The sequence below is a fragment of the Zootoca vivipara genome, chromosome 3 (assembly GCF_965207765.1).
Source record: "Zootoca vivipara chromosome 3, rZooViv2.hap1.1, whole genome shotgun sequence".
NCBI lineage: Eukaryota > Metazoa > Chordata > Lepidosauria > Squamata > Lacertidae > Zootoca > Zootoca vivipara.
Genome location: NC_142586.1, coordinates 118,256,434 through 118,264,810, shown reverse-complemented (window position 1 = coordinate 118,264,810; position 8,377 = coordinate 118,256,434). Strand labels below are relative to the sequence as shown.

The window sequence follows — 8,377 nt, the reverse complement described above, 5'->3', positions numbered from 1 at the left end:
CAGGATTCTGCGGCGCCTGATTGGGGGCACGGGAAGCATCGTGCTGGGGGCCGACATTGGCGGTTCTGTCTCGAGCTTCATTTTCGGTTGCAGGATGGGTTTTGGGATGCTCCTGCTGTGGATTTTAAGGCTCAGGTCCAGCCTCTCTGCCAAGACCTTCCTGGGCAGGCGGACGGTTTTCTCTGGGTACCGAGGCTGGGGGGCAGCTGCCTTGCTCATCCACCACTTGCCTTTGTTCCTGTCCAGCTTGGAGGGCAGCCCCTCTTTGCCTGGGCACGTCCGGGAGGCGTCCAGCTTCAACACCAGCCCCCACTCATTGGCCTCGGACTGCTTAATGCGGAGATGCAACCGCTTCAGGATGTTGGGGCGCTTCTTGGGGGACACGGGAAGCATCGTGCTGGGGCCCGGCATTGACAGTTCTTGCTCGGACTTCATTTGCCCAGGCGCATCCAGGAGGAGTTCGGCATGTGGACCTTGCCTTCCTGCACGCTCAGCCACTCAGCATGCTCAAACCACGAGGGAAGGGCTGTACTGCGTGGGCGGGTGGATGCAGTAGGGGTTGCAGCGGCCGCAAAGCAGGCAGAGAGGGTACTCCATGTATGGCCCATTGCGCCCCTTCTCCAGCCCCTTGTCTCTGCTCCAGCGACGCCCGCAGCTGGTGGGCCAGGCACAGCAGGCTGGCACACCTTCTCAGCAGACTGGCACGCCTCCTGGTACAGCTTGGCTGGGCCCTGAATAACGACAGATCCAGGACTGGCGGGTGGGCGGGCTGGTGGCGCTCTGCATCGCTGGTTGCCAGCGGCCTTGGGGCTTCAGGCGCAGTGGCATCGGGACTTGGGGCTTCAGGCGCAGTGGCATCGGGACTCTTGGGACTTGTAGTCCAGGAAGCTGATGTTGTTGGATGGTTCCGGTGGGTGGGCCGGGCCGCTGGGGTTTTTGGAGGGCGTCAGGTGGGAGAGGCAGAAAGGCAAAGGAAGGAGGTCAGAACAGGCCTTCATTCACTTTGTCTTGTTTGTCACCAGCAACAGAATGTTATAAGAATGTTAAGGTCTCAAATATAGAATAAAAGGTAAAGGGACCCCGGGCCATTAGGTCCAGTCGTGACCGACTCTGGGGTCGCGGCGCTCATCTTGCATTATTGGCCAAGGGAGCCGGCGTACAGCTTCCGGGTCATGTGGCCAGCATGACAAAGCCGCTTCTGGCAAACCAGAGCAGCACACAGAAACGCCGTTTACCTTCCCGCTGTAGCGGTACCTATTTATCTACTTGCACTTTGACGTGCTTTCGAACTGCTAGGTTGGCAGGAGCTGGGACCGAGACGGGAGCTCACCCTGTCGCAGGGATTCGAACCACCGACCTTCTGATCAGCAAGCCCTAGGCTCTGTGGTTTAACCCACAGCACCATCTATGTCCCCAAATATAGAATAAATACTCATAAATGAGTTTTGGGACGTGGGTGGTGCTGTGGGTTAAACCACAGAGCCTAGGGCTTGCCGATCAGAAGGTCGGCGGTTCGAAACCCCGTGACGGGGTGAGCTCCCCTTGCTCGGTCCCAGCTCCTGCCCACCTAGCAGTTCGAAAACACGTCAAAGTGCAAGTAGATAAATAGGTACCGCTCCAAGTGTGAAGGTAAACGGCGTTTCCATGTGCTGCTCTGGTTTGCCAGAAGCGGCTTTGTCATGCTGGCCACATGACCTGGAAGCTGTACGCCGGCTCCCTCGGCCAATAATGCAAGATGAGTGCCGCGACCCCAGAGTCGCCTGCGACTGAACTGTTGGGGTTTCCTTTACCTTTTACCTTACTCATAAATGCACACCTATCTAATTATATGAACCATGTGTCTGAAAATAGTATGGGAGAGCAATCCTGAAGCCATTTTGACTCTCCCAATGACCTCCAATATTCCCCTGCAGGAAGGGAGGCAGATGGGGAAAGCCTTCCCATTGTCTTTTTGCTTGCAAATCCTGTCTTAAGGGTCAGGGTGAGCCTGTGACCTGGCCTCAGGAACTAGAATATTGACCATCACAAAAGAATGGCCAGGCTGCCGAGGCAATGCAATCAGTGATCATTATCAGGTATCCTGGCAGGCAGGAGTTCTGCTGTAGACCGCCTCCTCCTGTGAAGTATGTATGATGTTTGGGGTGGTGGTCTTGGACTACAGGGTGGGCAATTTCAAAAGTCTATATAAGGACTTGCGCACCATTGTTCAGGGTTCTCCTTCCTCCTGTGTGTGGGGAACAGGGACCCTGTTGCAGAAGCTGCTTTGCTTCTCAATATTCTCTGGTTGGCCTCTGTTGTTTTCCCCTACTGACAGAGAACCTACAAAAGGACTCAGCACGGCAGGGGTCAGCAAACATTTTCAGCAGGGGGCCAGTCCACTGTCCCTCAGACCTTGTGGAGGGCTGGACTATTTTTTTGGGGGGGGGGGGAGAACGAAATCCTATGCCTCACAAATAACCCAGAGATGCATTTTAAATAAAAGGGCACATTCTATTCATGTAAAAACATGCTGATTCCCGGACCATCCGTGGGCCAGATTTAGAAGGCGATTGGGTCGGATCTGGCCCCCGGGCCTTAGTTTGGTTACTCATGGCTATACGGGCTCTAGAATATCCCATAAGGGAAAGGGAGCAGTCTTATTAGAACAAAAAGAAGAACATTGTGAAAGAAAACAGAAGGATAAAAAGAAATAAACCAGAAAGGACCCTTGGCCAGAGGGACAAAAGTACAAAGATAATAAAATGTTTTATCAGTTGGCGTTAGGCTGAAAGCCTTGGCATCCTTCTAATTCTCAGAATAGCCAGGCCAGCTTCCTGGTGAGGTAATGGGAACTTATATAACTTAGCATGAGGTTCTTAATCTCAAGGTCATGGGTTGGAGTCCCATGTTGGGCTAAAGGTTCCTGCGTTGCAGGGGGTTGGACTGGATGACCTTGGGGTCCTTTCCCAATCTGTTCTATTATTCTGTTCTATGAGAGAAACAGAGCGATGCTTGATTTCTCTTTGACTCCAAGGCTGTGGCTTGGCAAAGCAAGGCCCTTTGGAGATGTTAATGCTGTGAAGCCCTCCATCGTAGCCTCAGCTTGTATATATGTGTGAATAAACCATATATCTGTGGTGTTTTAATGTGCCTCATTTCCAGAAGGAAACATGGGCCCTGTGCCTGGAACCCCTGGAAAATTGATCCGCTCAGTGCAACAGCAATGAGTCACGGGGGGTAGATAGGTTTGCTATATCTCCGAGAATTCTGCAGGCGGCAGTAGCGTCTGGGTGGAAATTGCATAGCTGCCAAGTTTTCCCTTTTCTCGCGAGGAAGCCTATTCAGCATAAGGGAATTTCCCTTAAAAAAAGGGAGAACTTGGCAGCTATGAAATTGGGAAAATGTCTGGGAAAAGCCAGACGTATAGCTGCTCACGTTGGCAATGCCGTTTTGCCGTTTCCCCCTAAAACGGCATTTTTAAAAAAGCAATTTTGCCAAAAAAGCTCTGTCAGGATTTTCACTGTTTGAAATATGGCAGCCCTAGGTGTAGAGAGAGTGTGTATGACCTTAACAGTGCTTAGCTTATGTTGTTACCGTGTTTCCCCTTTTTTAAGACACCGTCTTATAACATTTTTTCATCAAAAAAACACACGGTGTCTTATTTTCAGGGGATGTCTTAATTTTTTAATTATGTTTTTATGGTACCTTAAGGCCTCCTTGGCCGGGCCGGGCCGAGGGCTCGGGGTGCTGCTGGGTGCTCTGCATGGTGCTGCTGGGCGCTCTGCGCAGCAGCAGCAGGTTCCAGGCACCGAGGTGACAGGTCGCTGGCTCTTTGCTCTGCCCAGCGCTGCCGGGCGCTCGGCGCTGCGGAGCGCTCCGCCCTGCAGCCGCCGATTCCAGCGGCGGGGCGGCAGGTCTCCTTGGCCGGGCCAGGAAGAGGCCAGGCCGCTGGCTCGGCGCTCCGCCCGCTGCAGGACGCTCCGAGCGCTCGGCGCTGCGGAGCGCTCCGCCCTGCAGCCGCCGATTCCAATGGCGGGGCGGCAGGTCTCCTCGGCCGGGCCAGGAAGAGGCCAGGCCGCTGGCTCGGCGCTCCGCGCACTCGGCGCTGCGGAGCGCTCCGCTCTGCAGCCGCCGATTCTGACGGCGGGGCGGCAGACCACCTCGGCTGGGGCAGGAAGAGGCCAGGCTGTTGGCTCGGCGCTCCGCCCGCTGCAAGGCTCTCCCAGCGCTCGGCGCTGCGGAGCGCTCCGCCCTGCAGCCGCCGATTCCGGCGGCGGGGCTGCAGGCCTCCTCAGCTGGGCAAAAAAAGAGAAAGAGGCTAGGCCGCTGGCTCGGTGCTCCGGTCTGCAGCCGCGGCAGGCCGATCCTATGCGGAGCGAACCTTTATCTGCCCGCGCTTCAGCATGCGGGACCCGGGAGACGCTGCAGCGGGGAGAAACTAACTAAAACAACAACAGGGGGACGAAGAGCGTGCGGGGTGGCAGCAGTAGCGGAGGTGGCGATAGCGAGGCTGGCCACCCTCAGGAGCTCTATCCAGGGCCGTCTTAGGTATGGCTTATTTTCGGGGTGTGGCTTATATTTCTCAAATGCTTGAAAATCCTGCTACGTCTTATATTATGACTACGTCTTAAAAAGGGGGAAACACGGTAGTTGCTATTTTGTTAACATTGTTAACATTGTTTTATAGATTATTAGCTGGCCCTGCCACGCGTTGCTGTGGCTCAGTTTGTTAAATGGAGGTTCAGAGACCCCCTTCAGACTCCCCTGACCGTCAGAGTCCCCCTGTTTTCCGTGTGTTATGTTTAGATAGGCGTATCCCTGTGTCTCCCCCCACTCTGTACCGTCCCATTACCTATCCCTGTCTCCTATTCTGGCCTCCCGTACCCCACCCAGGCAAGGCTTGACTTATCCCTGACTCGTATTCGGTCCCACCCCCCACTCAACCCAGGCAAGGGCTTACCTATCCCTGCCCCCTATTTCGGTCGCCCCTATCCCACCCAGGCAAGGTCTTACCTATCCCTGGGCCCTGCGGTCTGTCTCCTTGGGCGGGCTTGGTCCTGGGGCAGGATGGATCTCGGGGGGCTGTTTGACCTGTGGAGAGGCATAAAGGTCTAAATTAAGGGGAATTTTAAAAAATGGGGAGTGGGCGGGATTTTGCCAGTATGTTGGATGTTGTTTGTTGGATGTCCACTGGAGGGGGCACTTTTTTGTACAGAAATCCAGGTTTCTACCTGTCCTACGTGTGTCATCTGGCCAATGTAAGTGGATAGAGACACTCCCACATGAGCACCTGATGTTGTGGGCAAATTTGAGGGCGATCGGGCAAGCGGTTGTGGAGAAAGGTGCGGCCGTACAAACATGCACCTACATTTTTATATATATAGACCAGAGGCCCATATTATGTTGGTTAATTGATTGATTGACCTTTACCTGGAGGAAGTTAGGCAAGGAACTGGGCGAAACTGAGGCTCATGTAGTCCAACTGCCCTTCAGTGCAGGAATCTCAACACCGAATTATACAGTGGTAGAGGTGGAAGGGACCCCCAAGGGTCACCCAGTCCAACCCACAAGAAGGCCAGGGATTGAACCCGCCACATTGGAGACCTCTGCAGTAAGCAATGGTGGTGTTACTTATGGACGGCAACAGTCACTGCAAAGGGGAGGAAGCACATCCCGGCAGTTCCTGCGATGACAGGTGTCAGGTCCACCGGTGCAGCGCATCCTTGCTCTGTGAAGAAAACACATATTTTAAAAAGATATTTTAAAACCCTTTTCCCCAAACCAGGACTTTAGGGACAGCAGACTCAGCTGGGAAGAGAGGAGTGCAGGGGTATTAAAAAATAATAATTTTAGGTCAGGTGTCCTTGCTTCTCCATTTGAGCCTATCTGCTTTTGTAGGTTTCATGGTATTTTGACAAACACACAAGATGTAACCGGTTGTGCTCTTATTCACTATATCATATCAAATAACTTAGAGTTCAACGGAAATAACTCATGAAGTTCAACAGAGTAAGCAGAAGACCCAGTAACTGTTATATAAATAACTGTTATATTAACCCAGTTATTTGATATGATAAAGTGAATAATATATTTTATTTATGTAAGAGCACAAGGAACCTCGGATCTGCATCCCCTCAGACTGCAAGCGCATGGCGGTTTCTAGGAGTGCCTTACCTGCGGCAGATCAGTTGCCTTTGCTGGGCGAGATGCTTCACTTTCCTGTCCAAGTTGTGCAGATATAAGGTCAGGATCCTGCACGACCTAAGAAAAACCAGAGAAGCAGGGCAACAAAAGAGCATAATAAGAGTCTGCTGGATCAGGCCAGTGGTCCATCTAGATGACTCTCAGTGTCTACAATTCTATGACCTTTGGAGAACTGGGACAGATGATGCAGCCTGTCTGATTTTTCATGGAATCACAGAATTGTAGAGTTGAAAGGGTACCCCCAAAGTAATCTAGTCCAACCCCCTGCACTTCAGGAATCAAGACTCATCTGTGTGCTGCTGCACGGTGCTTTTTCTTCTTTTGAGACGAAGAAGAACCTGTTGGAGAACAGCAAGGCAAAAAGAACAGAGCTGAAGGCAACAGAGCGACGGCAACAGAGGCGGGGGCGGGGCGGGGAGGTGAATGGGTCTGAATCCCTTTCATAGTCTGCAGGGCCTGTTCAAGGCTTTCTGCCGCCTGAAGCAAAGGGCAAGGAGTTTCCTCCTCCCAGGCAGACGGCTGAATCTTATTTCAACATCCTCCCTGACACCCCGAGGACAGTGGCTTGGTTTAGTGGGTGCAGGATCTGAGCCCAAGAGCACCCTTGCCTCCTGTGGATCCCAGCAACTTGAATTCGCAAGCCTTCCTGCCTCTGAATGTGGAGGCAGAGCCGAGCCATTGTGGCTGGGAGCCAGCCATAGCCTTCTCTTCCTCCGTGAACTTTTCCAATCCCCTTCTTTAAATTGGCCCTCACTGCTTCCTCTGAAAGCATCAGAACAGCACAGAGGGAGAGATGGGAGGGGGGTCATTTTGTCCAGGCAGGAGAAATGCCCGTACAAAAAGAGTGCAGAGAGGCATCTGTCCCTCTGCCTCCACTGTCAGAGGTGATCTGCATCTGAAAGCCACTGGCAGCTAGGAATCACAAGCCAGGAGAGGGCTAAAGGTAAAGATAAAGGGACCCCTGACCATTAGGTCCAGTCGTGACCGACTCTGGGGTTGCGGCACTCATCTCACATTCTTGGCCGAGGGAGCCAGCGTACAGCTTCCAGGTCATGTGGCCAGCAGGACTAAGCCGCTTCTGGCGAACCAGAGGAGCACACAGAAACACCGTTCACCTTCCTGCCGGAGCGGTACCTATTTATCTACTTGCACTTTGACGTGCTTTCGAACTGCTAGGTTGGCAGGAGCTGGGACCAAACAACTGGAGCTCACCCCGTCGCGGGGATTCGAACCGCCGACCTTCTGATCGGCAAGCCCTAGGCTCAGAATTGTAGAGTTAGAAGGGACACCCAAGGGTCCTCTAGTCCAACCCACTGCGAGGCAGGAATCTCAATTAAAAGCATCCATGACAGATGGCTGTCCAAGCTCTGCTTAAAAAGTAGGTAGCAGCTTACTTACCCACAGGCAGGAAAGAAGCAGAAGCAATGACAACCAACGGTCGATGTCCTCCATCATGTTTGCCAGTTGGGACAACTGCTCTGCTGCTCTGACCGGACTTCAGGCAGGGAGTTCTGTTGTCTCCCGTGGTAACGCCTGCATCACAAATGTCTTCTGTGACATTCTGTGATGCTCAGGGCCTCTCTGTGATCAGCCAGCCAGCAGCAAAATGGGTGGCATTCATCCAGCCCTCTGAGCTGGGCTGGGCTGAGAGGCAACTGCCCCCTGACCCTGAGAATGAGGTTTCGATTCTGAAGTGAGAGGACCTGAAGCTCAAGCCGAAACAAAATAAAAAAAATAGCACCTTTGTTGTTGTTTAGTCATTTAGTCATGTCTGACTCTTCATGACCCCATGGACCAGAGCACGCCAGGCACTCCTGTCTTGCACTGCCTCCCGCAGTTTGGTCAAACTCATGTTCGTAGCTTCGAGAACACTGTCCAACCATCTTGTCCTCTGTCGTCCCCTTCTCCTTGTGCCCTCCATCTTTCCCAACATCAGGGTCTTTTCCAGGGAGTCTTCTCTTCTCTTCTCATGAGGTGACCATGTATTGGAGCCTCAGCTTCAGGATCTGTCCTTCCATTGAGCACTCAGGGCTGATTTCCTGAAGAATGGATAGGTTTGATCTTCTTGCAGTCCATGGGACTCTCAAGAGTCTCCTCCAGCACCATAATTCAAAAGCATCAATCCTTCGGCGATCAGCCTTCTTTATGGTCCAGCTCTCACTCTATTCTGCCTCGCTCAGACCACACCTGGAGT

General features: G+C 52.9%; 1 long non-coding RNA gene across 1 annotated transcript; it reads right to left on the bottom strand.

Annotated features, from left to right (window-relative positions):
- Positions 1 to 792: 792 nt before the first annotated feature.
- Positions 793 to 6,521, bottom strand: LOC132591849 (uncharacterized). Its single transcript, XR_015949261.1, has 4 exons — positions 6,154 to 6,521; positions 5,410 to 5,707; positions 4,993 to 5,070; positions 793 to 927 (listed from the first exon to the last, which is right to left on the bottom strand). It is a non-coding gene; the product is annotated as an uncharacterized LOC132591849 (long non-coding RNA).
- Between the last annotated feature and the right edge of the window lie 1,856 nt (positions 6,522 to 8,377).